The sequence below is a fragment of the Gymnoscopelus microlampas genome, assembly GCF_963454915.1.
Source record: "Gymnoscopelus microlampas genome assembly, chromosome: 7".
In the NCBI taxonomy this organism is placed as follows: Eukaryota; Metazoa; Chordata; class Actinopteri; order Myctophiformes; family Myctophidae; genus Gymnoscopelus; species Gymnoscopelus microlampas.
The window spans coordinates 53,542,800-53,557,802 of NC_139944.1; the positions used below are offsets into that span (position 1 = coordinate 53,542,800).

General features: G+C 41.6%; 1 pseudogene across 1 annotated transcript; it reads left to right on the top strand.

Moving 5' to 3' along the window:
- The first annotated feature begins 1,831 nt into the window (after positions 1 to 1,831).
- Positions 1,832 to 4,857, top strand: LOC311049193 (E3 ubiquitin/ISG15 ligase TRIM25-like; annotated as a pseudogene). Its single transcript, XR_014602886.1, has 2 exons — positions 1,832 to 2,073; positions 3,145 to 4,857. The product of XR_014602886.1 is annotated as an E3 ubiquitin/ISG15 ligase TRIM25-like (transcript).
- The last annotated feature ends 10,146 nt before the right edge of the window (positions 4,858 to 15,003 follow it).

A 15,003-nucleotide genomic window follows, 5' to 3' on the forward strand; every position in this document is an offset into this window, starting at 1 on the left:
TTTGTCTCTCAAGTTTCCTTGTTCCAGTGTTCCATTGGCATTTTATCCTTGACGTTTCCGTGACAAGCGTTTAACATGTAATTATCATGTCTAATAAATCAAAAACAAATCAAGTGTAGCGTGTAGGGTGTGTCTTTTCCCATTGTTATATGTGCATGCCGTGGACTTTCTCATCAACAGAGAATACCTGATCACCTTAATGGAATCCACCAGCTACCGCACCTTGACAAACCAAAGGGTTTAGCTGGTAGAACTTGATATCCTTCTGACCTCAAGTAACACTGTCTTTTGAAAAGCCAGCAATCTCTATATTAGCCATGATGTATAATACGCACCCACTCACCTTTGCAGCTAAATGGCCCTTTTGAGGTTGAAGCACTGTTTCTACTGATGAGACTCAACTATTATTATACAAAATAATTAGGATTTAAATTGTTGGTGGTTAAGTGGCTCAGTAGTTAATGCAGACATACTATCATTTTAAAATGTGCAGCACATTGGAATAGACCCTATGACACATTAGGAGTCCATTAGTATACATTTAGGGCTAGGCCACTGTGTTTTTGGCAAGATAATTATTTTGCATGTTCGTGGCAAAAATGAAATATTAATGAAATTTTCCATCACAAGCTGCCATGGTGATGACCCCTGCTCCCACCTCATTATCCTTGCAGCTACAAACAACTTGATTTGAGACCTTAACTGAGATGTGTTCATTTCATGAGCTTTTGTTAGCTTCATTTGTACAGAGTCCGGCTAATTGTTTTCCCCTATTTCCAATCTATGTGATAATTAAGTAAACTGCCTCCTGGCTGTAACTACAGAATTATTTCTCCCTGATCTGCTACTGCTGTTACTGCATTATAGCCGTTTCTCACCTCAAATGTTTTCAGGTACAGTACATATTTTAGTACATTTTGATCTTCACCTGCCTTATCTGTTTTATTTGATCATTAGTATTGAAGAATTAAAATGGGAATGATGGCCAATAGGCTACATAGAGAAATGTTAATTATTTCAATTTGTACATGGTAATGAGTATGTATTGCTTATTTTATTGCAATTTGCACTGATGAAAGTCCCACATGGACTGAAGCTGTCAAATGAAATGAGTTACTTTGCCCTCATCTTAAAGTTAACGTGTTAGGCTGTTGTGGTATGATGCAGGGATAACAAGATAGCTGGGCACTAGGGACATCTTGGCACCTCGATGTAAAATTGGCTATTTTGTCCAACATGTTAAAACATAAAATATTTGTAAAATGTTTTTTAGTAAAGTGTACATGATTAGAGTATTCCTAAACATTCGGCAATATTTCTACAATTGCTACAAAAAAAAAAAAAAAAAACAGTCTGATAATGATGTACCATGCATGTTCACATCGTGTATACTTTACATTACTTAAGACCATTTTCCAAATATATATATATTTTTAAATTTTGGACAAAATAGACAATTTTACATCAAGGTGCCCAAGCCCATGTCCCTAGTGCCCACCTATCCTGTATTGAGGAGAGGGTAATGGCAGTAATGACATGGGCCATGTTATTGTGGAGCATCTTGCTCCATTAGCATAAGACATCCAACATATTACATTTCTGGTGTGCTATGGCACGAGGGATACCCACAAAAAGACCACCCCAAAAATCGGCGTGCGCATACGTGCCCTTTCGTAGACTGTTTCAGCACCTGCCCCTTCAGCACTCTCTGCACGAGAGGAACCTCCCATGTCATGTGATTTCTGAGGAAATAAAAGCACACTGAACCCGTCTGTAATATGTCAGACAGACAGAGAGACAGACAGACAGACAGACAGTCAGTTGTACTAAAATGGCGCAGCAGGGAGTTCAACTGGATCAGGAACAGTTGTGTCTGTCTGGATCTACTGAAGGATCCAGTGACTGTTCCCTGTGGACACAACTACTGCAGCAGGTGTATCAAGGGTTATTGGAACCAGGATGATCAGAGAGGGAGGTTCAGCTGTCCACAGTGCAGACACACCTTCATCACAAGACCTGTTCTGAAGAAAAACACCATGTTGGCTGAGGTGGTGGAGAGCCTGAAGAAGACAGGTGATACCTTTAAATTCTCTTGTGAATGCAGCTCACTGACTCTGTTTAATTGATTGATTGAATATTTTATCAGACAGAAATGCAAACAGCTCGAGTACAGCTATACACTTGGGGCCCTGTCTTGGTCGCCACCTTACCCATTATCCCTAAACTTCTTTGTCTTCTTTTACTATTTTGAAAAACATTTTCAAATAGTTCAAATATTCAATCTACAAGCTCACAACGTGTCGATGTAGATCGGCTAGTTGAACTATTTTAAAATGTTTTCAAAGATATGGCCCATGGTCTAAAAGGATAACACAAAATCCATTGAGGTCCTACTGTATATATTCAATTCATCAACATAGCATACAAAATAACACCAAAAATACAATATCTTCAAAAAGACGTATTTTATATTTATATATATATATATATATATGTATATATATATATATATATGTATGTATGTATGTATGTATGTATGTATGTATGTATGTATGTATGTATGTATGTATGTATATATATATATATATATATATATATATATATATATATATATATATATATATATATATATATATATATATATATATATATATATATATATATATATAACTATATATGTAAGACATTATTACAAAATATTAAAGGTCTATCCAGAGAAAATATCTTAAAAGTGTCGAAAATTATTAATGATAGCTTCCAGAAGTTTAAACAGAGAGTACAGAAATGTAAACACATTTTGTGATAAACGGTGGTTCATCCTTCTAATGACGTCATTGCCATCCCAGCTGTCTGTCTATCTTGTGGCTCCTAGGCAACCAGAGTCGTTGGACCTCACTTACAGTATGCGCAATATTTATAACAACAAGGCCGTGTGGCAGGCTATCTTGAGGGGAAACAATATGTTACACACGCAGTCTGACACAGAGTGGTGTTAAGACAGATAGACAGTAACAAAAACAATAGTTATCAGGCTGCGGAGACATGCTGGCTCCTATAGGCTACCAAATATGAGGGTACAGGCACATACCAATGAAATACATTTTTATCAGATTGATAAATACATATGTATCAATCTATCAACAGGACTCCAAGATGTTCCTCCTGATCACTGCTACGCTGGACCTGGAGATGTGGCCTGTGATGTCTGCACTGGGAGGAGACTGAAAGCTGTGAAGACTTGTCTTCAGTGTCAGGTCTCTTACTGTGTCACTCACCTCCAGCCTCACCCAGTTTCCTGCCTTTAAGAAACACAAGCTGGTCAAAGCCTCCAGCGAGCTTCAGGAGAACATCTGCTCTCGTCACGACGAGGTGAAGAAGGTTTTCTGTCGTACCGATCAACAGTGTATCTGTTATCTGTGCTCCGTGGAAGAACACAAAGGTCATGATACGAACTCCGCTGCAGCAGAACGTACTGAGAGACAGAAGGAGCTCGATACGAGTCGGCGGAACATCCAGCAGAGAATCCAGGAGAGAGAGAAAGACGTGAAGGTGCTTCACCAGGAGGTGGAGTCCATCAACCACTGTGCTGACAGAGCAGTGGAGGACAGTGACGCTATCTTTACTGAGCACATCTCTTCCACTGAGAGAAGACGGTCTGAGGTGAGGGAGCTGATCAGAGAGCAGCAGGAACGTGAAGTGAGTCGTGCTGAAGAACTGAGGAGGCGTGTGGAGCAGGAGGTCACTGAACTGAGGAGGAGACATGCTGAGCTGGAGCAGCTCTCACTCACAGAGGATCACATCCATTTTCTACAGCGTTACACCTCCTCCCTCTCAACGATCAGTGAATCTACACACCCAGTCAGCAGCAATGTCCGTCCTCTGAGATACTTTGAAGATGTGACCGTGGCCGTGTCCAAGATGAGAGACAAACTAGAGGACATTCTTACAGAAGGAGGGACAAACGTCTCAGAGACAGTGAACAGAGTGGATGCTTTACTGTCAACACCAGCAGAACCCAAGACCAAAGCTGACTTCTTACAATATTCACGTCCAATCACACTGGATCCAAACACAGCCCATCAACTCCTGTCTCTGTCTAAAGGGAACAGAAAAGTAACATTGATGGACAAACCACAATCATATCCTGATCACCCAGAGAGATTCACTACAAGGTGGCAGGTTCTGAGTAGAGAGGGTCTGACTGGACGCTGTTACTGGGAGGTAGAGTGGAGTGGAGACAATGTTTATATAGCAGTCTCATATAAAGATATCAGCAGAACAGGGTCTGTTAATGAATGTGCATTCGGATACAATGATAAATCATGGTCTTTACAGTGTTGTAAACAAGGTTATTATTTCAGACACAGAGGCATTGTAACTAACATCCCAGGCCGTGTGTCCTCCAGAGTAGGAGTGTACCTGGACCACAGTGCAGGTACTCTGTCCTTCTTTGTGTCTGACACCATGACTCTCCTCCACACAGTCCACACCACGTTCACACACAACCTCCATGTTGGACTTTGGCCTCTACATTCTGGAGTCTCTGCTGAGTTATGTGACCTCAAGTAGATCACACTTCTGTTTTGTCTCTCATGTCACGAGTCCAGAATCGTTTCTTCATTAGGTTTCGAGAGCCTGTAAGGCTTCGAACCCTATTACATTCCTTGGCTTTCATTATTAGGTTTCGAGAGCCTGTAAGGCTTCGAACCCTATTACATTCCTTGGCTTTCATTATTCTTCCGCCGGTTTTGCCAGTTCTGGCCTAACCGCGTGGTCACTTTTTATGAAATTCGGCAATATGGTAGAGGGCTATGCCAAACGGCGAAAACCCGAAACTCACAAACATTGGCCAAAGGGTGGCGCTGTAGCACTCAATTGAAATATGCCAACTTTGAACAGGTACAACTCATGCCCTGTTTGACCCACAGCCATGAAACTTCGATGCACACATGCGTCTCCTCATGCCTAACAACTTTCACACTCTGACTTTTGACCTCTGACCTTTAGATCTCCCACCATTTCGAATTCTATGAAAAGCAGTAAAAAGCAGTCAAAAAATCACTTCTCCTGGGATTTATGAGCAATCTGTACGAAACTGTATACACATGAACTTTGGACCAATGCCGACAAACGTAACTTAGCGGATTTTCCATAAGTGAAAACGTTAAGCTTTTATAAGCCAATGAAAATTGCAGCTTTTTTTAAATTATTCATCTGCCCCTAACACATACATGCAGACTCACATTTGTTTGACACTTTGCAATATTGTAGAGGGTCCTTCCAAGTATCACTGAAACCAATCTTACTCCAATTGGTCAAAGGGGGGCGCTATAGCAATTTTTTGAAAATGCAAACTTTAAACAGGCAAAAGTCATGCCTCGTTTGGCCGACAGCCGTTAAACCTGCTTACACATGTGCCTTGACTCATGAGGAACACATGTATCACTTTGACCAGTAAGCTCTGCCCTTAGATTGTCTGCAATTTTGAGCAGTTTGAAAAACATTTAAATCCAGGATTTCTGAGCAATTTGCATGAAACTGTGTCAAATACATGTTTGAAGCCCTTTTTCACAGGTTCAGGTGTGTTGGTTCAATAGCTTGATCGCTTAATCATCTGCCTTGAAACCATAGGGTAGCCGGTTCGAATCCCACCTCAGGTAGACTTAATTATAATTGCATTGCACACAACATGACTATACCAATGAATACATGTGCAATTGTTAAAGATGACGAGAAATGCATACTTGAAAGTAGTTCTTTTCAATGTATGACGTACTTCATTCGCGCTTTTGTTTTGTTTTGTTGGATTCTCCCTTTTCACTGTCTAAGGCTGTGTATTGGATAGCTCCACCAGTAGAGTGTGAGTCTCATGTGCCGAAGGTCCCTGGTTCGAATCCCACTTATTACAGTTCACATTTAAATTGCATTGTACAAAACATGACCCTGTTAATTCAGACAAGTGCAATGTTTAGACAATAACACGAAATGCTTTTGAGAGTAGTTTTTTTTTATGTATGACATACTTTCTTGTGAAAATAGCAGATCTACAATCTCACACCTTTTTAGATAGCAACGCGTTGTGAGCTTGTAGATCGACTATTTTCCACTAGTTTCCATTCCGAAATATATTGAGCAGTTTGAAAAACATTTAAACCAAGGATTTCTGAGCAATTTGCGTGAAAGTGTGTCATGTGTGTGAACTCCCTTTTCACTAGTACAGGTCTGTTGGCCCAATGGCTTAATCATCTGCCTTGAAACCACAGGGTTCCTGGTTCGAATCCCACGTCATGTAGAATTCATTATTAGGTTTCGAGAGCCATCAGGCTTCGAAAGCTATTACATCTCTACACTTTCACTATTATTATTATTCTTCCGCCGTTTTTGCCAGTTCTGGCCTAACCGCCTGGTCACTTCTTATGAAATTCGGCAATATGGTAGAGGGCTATGCCAAACGGCGAAAACCCGAAACTCACAACCATTGGCCAAAGGGTGGCGCTGTAGCACTCAATTGAAAATGCCAACTTTGAACAGGTACAGCTCATGCCCTGTTCGACCTACAGCCATGAAACTTCGATACACACATGCGTCTCCTCATGCCTAACAACTTTCACTGTTTGACTTTTGACCTCTGACCTTTAGATCTCCCACCATTTCGAATTCTATGAAAAGCAGTAAAAAGCAGTAAAAAGCCTACTCCTCCTGGGATTTATGAGCAATCTGTACGAAACTGTATACACATGAACTTTGGACCAATGCCGACAGACGTAACCAAGCGGATTTTCCATAAGTGAAAACGTTAAGCTTTTATAAGCCAATGAAAATTGCAGCTTTTTTTAAATTATTCATCTGCCCCTAACACATACATGCAGACTCACATTTGTTTGACACTTTGCAATATTGTAGAGGGTCCTTCCAAGTATCACTGAAACCAATCTTACTCCAATTGGTCAAAGGGGGGCGCTAAAGCAATTTTTTGAAAATGCAAACTTTAAACAGGCAAAAGTCATGCCTCGTTTGGCCGACAGCCGTTAAACCTGCTTACACATGTGCCTTGACTCATGAGGAACACATGTATCACTTTGACCAGTAAGCTCTGCCCTTAGATTGTCTGCAATTTTGAGCAGTTTGAAAAACATTTAAATCCAGGATTTCTGAGCAATTTGCATGAAACTGTGTCAAATACATGTTTGAGGCCCTTTTTCACAGGTTCAGGTGTGTTGGTTCAATAGCTTGATCGCTTAATCATCTGCCTTGAAACCATAGGGTAGCCGGTTCGAATCCCACCTCAGGTAGACTTAATTATAATTGCATTGCACACAACATGACTATATCAATGAATACATGTGCAATTGTTAAAGATGACGAGAAATGAATACTTGAAAGTAGTTATTTTCAATGTATGACGTACTTCATTCGCGCTTTTGTTTTGTTTTGTTGGATTCTCCCTTTTCACTGTCTAAGGCTGTGTATTGGATAGCTCCACCAGTAGAGTGTGAGTCTCATGTGCCAAAGGTCCCTGGTTCGAATCCCACTTATTACAGTTCACATTTAAATTGCATTGTACAAAACATGACCCTGTTAATTCAGACATGTGCAATGTTTAGACAATAACACGAAATGCTTTTGAGAGTAGTTGTTTTTTATGTATGACATACTTTCTTGTGAAAATAGCCGATCTACAATCTCACACCTTTTTAGATAGCAACGCGTTGTGAGCTTGTAGATCGACTATTTTCCAGTAGTTTCCATTCCGAAATATATTGAGCAGTTTGAAAAACATTTAAACCAAGGATTTCTGAGCAATTTGCGTGAAAGTGTGTCATGTGTGTGAACTCCCTTTTCACTAGTACAGGTCTGTTGGCCCAATGGCTTAATCATCTGCCTTGATACCGCAGAGTCGCCGGTTCAAATCCCACGTCATGCAGACTTCAACTCAATTGCATTGCACACAACATGATTGTATCAATGAATAAACATGCAATTGATAAATGAAATGCTTATTGAGAGTAGTTATTTTCAATGTATGACGTACTTCATTCCCTCTTTTTTTTTTTTTTGTTGGATTCTCCTTTTTCACTGACTAAGGCTGTGCATTGAATAGCTTGATCAATACACTGTTAGTCTCATGTGCCAGAGGTCCATGGTTCAAACCCCACTCGTCACAGTTTACATTTAAATTGCATTGTACAAAACATGACCCTGTTAATTCAGACATGTGCATTTTTTAAACAATAACATGAAATGCTTTTGAGAGTACTTGTTTTTTATGTATGACATACTTTCTTGTGAAAATAGCTGATCTACAATCTCACACCGGAAGAACCTATAGGACGGAAAAACCTATAGATATCAACAGACACCATCAGGGAGGCCATATCTTTAGCTCAATGAGAAGAGAGGCAGCCTGTGAATCCATAGGTCGCTGGTTCGATCCCTGTCCCCAACAATGCGTTGAGGTGATCATCATTTGGAATTCCCCCTATTCCCATGGATTGGATCCACCCCTCTCACCTGCTCTCACTCATCACCAATCACACCTGCCACATGCACAGTACAATTTTTAGGTACTTTTACTTTACTACTCTACTCTACTACAATTACAGCAGATGACAGCTTTAGTTACTTGTTACTTTGCAGATGTAATTATTAATACAACACCTACAGTAACCACATACAGCCGATCTACAATGTGACGCGTTATGAGCTTGTATGTATATAATAAGCAACCCATGCTGTATGATAACTTACCACATATGAAATCCAATTCTGTCTATCCAATGGCTCAGTCTGTACTGTGGCCATAGCTGAGTGGTTAGTGAGCCCACCTAGGGAGCCAGAGGCCCTGGTTGCCCCAGGTACTATTCCAGGCCAGGCCAGCAAATGTGTCGATGAAATGAAATTTGTCCCTGAGCAAGACTCTTAACCCGTAATTGCTCACAGGCCCTCATTGGAAACAAGACCGCAAGGACTTTCATGAACGGACCTGGAATTATCCTTATCCTTTACACTGTCTACCGGTCCCTGGTTCAAACCCCAATTTAACCGGTCCAAATATAATTTACTGAACAAAAATCATGACTTTGTTAATTAATGCATGTTCACTTCTTCTCTCTCGCTCTCTCTCTCTTACTGCCTCTCTCTCTCTCTTACTGCCTCTCTCTCTTTCTCTCTCTCTGTCTCTCTGTCTCTCTGTCTCTCTGTCTCTCTGTCTCTCTGTCTGTCTGTCTGCCTGCCAGTCTGCCACTCTGTCACTGTCTGTCTGTCTGCCAGTCTGCCAGTCTGTCACTGTCTGTCTGTCTGCCAGTCTGCCACTCTGTCACAGTCTGTCTGTCTGCCAGTCTGCCACTCTGTCACTGTCTGTCTGTCTGCCAGTCTGCCAGTCTGCCACTCTGTCACAGTCTGCCAGTCTGCCACTCTGTCACTGTCTGTCTGTCTGCCAGTCTGCCACAGTCTGTCTGTCTGCCAGTCTGCCACAGTCTGTCACAGTCTGCCAGTGTGCCACTCTGTCACAGTCTGCCAGTCTGCCACTCTGTCACAGTCTGCCAGTCTGCCAGTCTGCCACTCTGTCACAGTCTGCCAGTCTGCCAGTCTGCCATTATTCTCGAAACCGCTCATTGCTGCTTGCAGCTATATTTATTATTATTCTTCCGCCGGTTTTGCCAGTTCTGGCCTAACCGCCTGGTCACTTCTTATGAAATTCGGCAATATGGTAGAGGGCTATGCCAAACGGCGAAAACCCGAAACTCACAACCATTGGCCAAAGGGTGGCGCTGTAGCACTCAATTGAACATGCCAACTTTGAACAGGTACAGCTCATGCCCTGTTCGACCTACAGCCATGAAACTTCGATACACACATGCGTCTCCTCATGCCTAACAACTTTCGCTGTTTGACTTTTGACCTCTGACCTTTAGATCTCCCACCATTTCGAATTCTATGAAAAGCAGTAAAAAGCAGTAAAAAGCCTACTCCTCCTGGGATTTATGAGCAATCTGTACGAAACTGTATACACATGAACTTTGGACCAATGCCGACAAACGTAACTTAGCGGATTTTCCATAAGTGAAAACGTTAAGCTTTTATAAGCCAATGAAAATTGCAGCTTTTTTTAAATTATTCATCTGCCCCTAACACATACATGCAGACTCACATTTGTTTGACACTTTGCAATATTGTAGAGGGTCCTTCCAAGTATCACTGAAACCAATCTTACTCCAATTGGTCAAAGGGGGGCGCTATAGCAATTTTTTGAAAATGCAAACTTTAAACAGGCAAAAGTCATGCCTCGTTTGGCCGACAGCCGTTAAACCTGCTTACACATGTGCCTTGACTCATGAGGAACACATGTATCACTTTGACCAGTAAGCTCTGCCCTTAGATTGTCTGCAATTTTGAGCAGTTTGAAAAACATTTAAATCCAGGATTTCTGAGCAATTTGCATGAAACTGTGTCAAATACATGTTTGAGGCCCTTTTTCACAGGTTCAGGTGTGTTGGTTCAATAGCTTGATCGCTTAATCATCTGCCTTGAAACCATAGGGTAGCCGGTTCGAATCCCACCTCAGGTAGACTTAATTATAATTGCATTGCACACAACATGACTATATCAATGAATACATGTGCAATTGTTAAAGATGACGAGAAATGAATACTTGAAAGTAGTTATTTTCAATGTATGATGTACTTCATTCGCGCTTTTGTTTTGTTTTGTTGGATTCTCCCTTTTCACTGTCTAAGGCTGTGTATTGGATAGCTCCACCAGTAGAGTGTGAGTCTCATGTGCCAAAGGTCCCTGGTTCGAATCCCACTTATTACAGTTCACATTTAAATTGCATTGTACAAAACATGACCCTGTTAATTCAGACATGTGCAATGTTTAGACAATAACACGAAATGCTTTTGAGAGTAGTTTTTTTTTATGTATGACATACTTTCTTGTGAAAATAGACGATCTACAATCTCACACCTTTTTAGATAGCAACGCGTTGTGAGCTTGTAGATCGACTATTTTCCACTAGTTTCCATTCCGAAATATATTGAGCAGTTTGAAAAACATTTAAACCAAGGATTTCTGAGCAATTTGCGTGAAAGTGTGTCATGTGTGTAAACTCCCTTTTCACTAGTACAGGTCTGTTGGCCCAATGGCTTAATCATCTGCCTTGAAACCACAGGGTTCCTGGTTCGAATCCCACGTCATGTAGAATTCATTATAATTGCATTGCACACAACATGACTGTATCAATGAATACATGTGCAATTGTTAACCAGTAAACTCCGCCCTTAGATTGTCTGCAATTTTGAGCAGTTTGAAAAACATTTAAATCCACTATTTCTGAGCAATTTGCGTGAAAGTGTGTCATGTGTGTGAACTCCCTTTTCATCAGTTCGGGTCTGTTGGCCCAATGGCTTAATCATCTGCCTTGATACCAGAGGGTCGCCGGTTCAAATCTCACCTCATGCAGACCTCAACTCAATTGCATTGCACACAACATGACTGTATCAATGAATGACCAATGCCGACAGACGTGAGCAAGCAGATTTTCCATAAGTGAAAACGTTAAGCTTTTTATAAGCCAATGAAAATTGCAGTTTTATGACAATTATTCATCTGCCCCTAAAACATACATGCAGACTCGCATTTGTTTGACACTTTGCAATATTGTAGAAGGTCATTCCAAGTATCACTGAAACCAATCTTACTCCAATTGGTCAAAGGGGGGCGCTATAGCAATTTTTTGAAAATGCAAACTTTAAACAGGCAAAAGTCATGCCTCGTTTGGCCGACAGCCGTTAAACCTGCTTACACATGTGCCTTGACTCATGAGGAACACATGTATCACTTTGACCAGTAAGCTCTGCCCTTAGATTGTCTGCAATTTTGAGCAGTTTGAAAAACATTTAAATCCAGGATTTCTGAGCAATTTGCGTGAAAGTGTGTCATGTGTTTGAACTCCTTTTTCACTAGTTCAGGTGTGTAAGTTCAATAGCTTGATAGCTTAATCATCTGCCTTGAAACCACAAGGTTGCTGGTTCGAATCCCACCTCAGGTAGACTTCATTATAATTGCATTGCACACAACATGACTGTATCAATGAGGAACATATCTATCACTTTGACCAGTAAGCTCCGCCCTTAAATTGTCTGCAATTTTGAGCAGTTTGAAAAACATTTAAATCCAGCATTTCTGAGCAATTTGCGTGAAAGTGTGTCATGTGTGTGAACTCCTTTTTCATCAGTTCGGGTCTGTTGGCCCAATGGCTTAATCATCTGCCTTGATACCACAGGGTCGCTGGTTCAAATCTCACCTCATGCAGACCTCAACTCAATTGCATTGCACACAACATGACTGTATCAATGCATGTGCAATTGTTAAAGATAACGAGAAATGCATACTTGAAAGTAGTTAATTTCAATGTATGACGTAATTCATTTGCCCTTTTGTTTTGTGTTGTTGGATTCTCCTTTCTCACTATCTGATGCTGTCGATTCAATAGCTCCACCAGTAGAGTGTGAGAGTGTCAACAGACACCATCAGGGAGGCCATATCTCTAGCTCAATGAGAAGAGAGGCAGCCTGTGAATCCATAGGTCGCTGGTTCGATCCCTGTCCCCAACAATGCGTTGAGGTGATCATCATTTGGAATTCCCCCTATTCCCATGGATTGGATCCATCCCTCTCACTCATCACCAATCACACATGCACAGTACAATTTTTAGGTACTTTTACTTTACTACTCTACTCTACTGCAATTACAGCAGATGACAGCTTTAGTTACTTGTTACTTTGCAGATGTAATTATTAATACAACACCTACAGTAACCACATACAGCCGATCTACAATGTGACTCGTTATGAGCTTGTATGTATATAATAAGCAACCCATGCTGTATGATAACTTACCACATATGAAATCCAATTCTGTCTATCCAATGGCTCAGTCTGTACTGTGGCCATAGCTGAGTGGTTAGTGAGCCCACCTAGGGAGCCAGAGGCCCTGGTTGCCCCAGGTACGATTCCAGGCCAGGCCAGCAAATGTGTCGATGAAATGAAATTTGTCCCTGAGCAAGACTCTTAACCCCTAATTGCTCACAGGCCCTCATTGGAAACAAGACCGCAAGGACTTTCATGAACGGACCTGGAATTATCCTTATCCTTTACACTGTCTACCCACAAGTCTATAGGTCCCTGGTTCAAACCTCAATTTAACCGGTCCAAATATAATTTACTGAACAAAAATCATGACTTTGTTAATTAATGCATGTTCACTTCTTCTCTCTCGCTCTCTCTCTTACTGCCTCTCTTTCTCACTGCCTCTCTCTCTCTCTCCCTCTCTCTCTCTCTCTCTCTCTCTCTCTTTCTTTCTCTCTCTCTCTCTCTCTCTCTCTCTCTCTCTCTCTCTCTCTCTCTCTCTCTCTCTCTCTCTCTCTCTCTCTCTCTCTCACCTTCTCTCTCCCTCTCCCTCTCCCTCTCCCTCTCCCTCTCTCTCTCTCTCTCTCTCTCTGTCACTGTCTGTCTGTCTGCCAGTCTGCCACTCTGTCACTGTCTGTCTGTCTGCCAGTCTGCCACTCTGTCACTGTCTGTCTGTCTGTCTGTCTGTCTGCCAGTCTGCCAGTCTGCCACTCTGTCACTCTGTCACAGTCTGTCTGTCTGCCAGTCTGCCACTCTGTCACTGTCTGTCTGTCTGCCAGTCTGCCACTCTGTCACTGTCTGTCTGTCTGCCAGTCTGCCACTCTGTCACTGTCTGTCTGTCTGCCAGTCTGCCACAGTCTGTCTGTCTGCCAGTCTGCCACTCTGTCACTGTCTGTCTGTCTGCCAGTCTGCCACTCTGCCACTCTGTCACAGTCTGTCTGTTTGTCTGTCTGCCACTCTTTCACAGTCTGCCAGTCTGCCAGTCTGTCACAGTCTGCCAGTCTGCCACTCTGTCACTCTCTGTCTGTCTGCCAGTCTGCCAGTCTGCCACAGTCTGTCTGTCTGCCAGTCTGCCAGTCTGCCACAGTCTGTCACAGTCTGCCAGTCTGCCAGTCTGCCACTCTGTCACAGTCTGCCAGTCTGCCACTCTGTCAAAGTCTGCCAGTCTGCCAGTCTGCCACTCTGTCACAGTCTGCCAGTCTGCCATTATTCTCGAAACCGCTCATTGCTGCTTGCAGCTATATTTATTTTATTGTTTTTCTCTCAGCCTGCGTTGTGAGCTTGTAGATCAGCTATTTTTGCTTTGCGTCGAATGATGAAGTATAATAGGGGTTTAAAGTGGTTGATAATCTATTTTAATATGTTGTTCTCCTCTTGTATTCATACACCTTCTTGCTACCATGTGTCTTGTTATGATGGAATCATTACTTTATGGATTTTATATTCCTGGTGAAATATTATTTTTTTGTACATTTTTAGACTTGTTTCTCAAAATGTTCAGGCCACGACCCCCAAAAGAATCATATTTGAACTGGAGACTGCCCAAGATAATCATAATTTGAACTGAGGACCCCCAAAATAATCATATTTGAACTGGGGACCCCCCAAAATAATCATAATTTGAACTGAGAACCCCCAAAATAATCATATTTGAACGGGGGACCCCCGACCCTGATAAACACTTGAAATTGTAGGAGTTGAGGCTGACTCGGTTCCACAGATAAATATTGTCAAAATAGCAGATCTACAAACTCTTTCTTAGGTCATATTTGACAACTTGGCAAATGTTTGACCATGTTTTTATAGTATAGTTTGTTGATTACTTTTGACGCTGTAATGGTCTTATTACTCTCCGCAGGAGAGTATTGTTTTCACTTTCTAAATATGACAAACCGATTGGTCAAGCCTCACGTGACACGTGACAATACGGTGAAATACTGTATAAATACATGGCATCACTTTGACAGTGTCTGTGCCACTGTCAAAGTGAGGTAAGACAGGAACCATCACGAAATGGCTGCATGGCTGATACATAATTGGCAGATAGGACAGATAGGACACTTATATAGACAGGAGGGATATGACACTTACACAG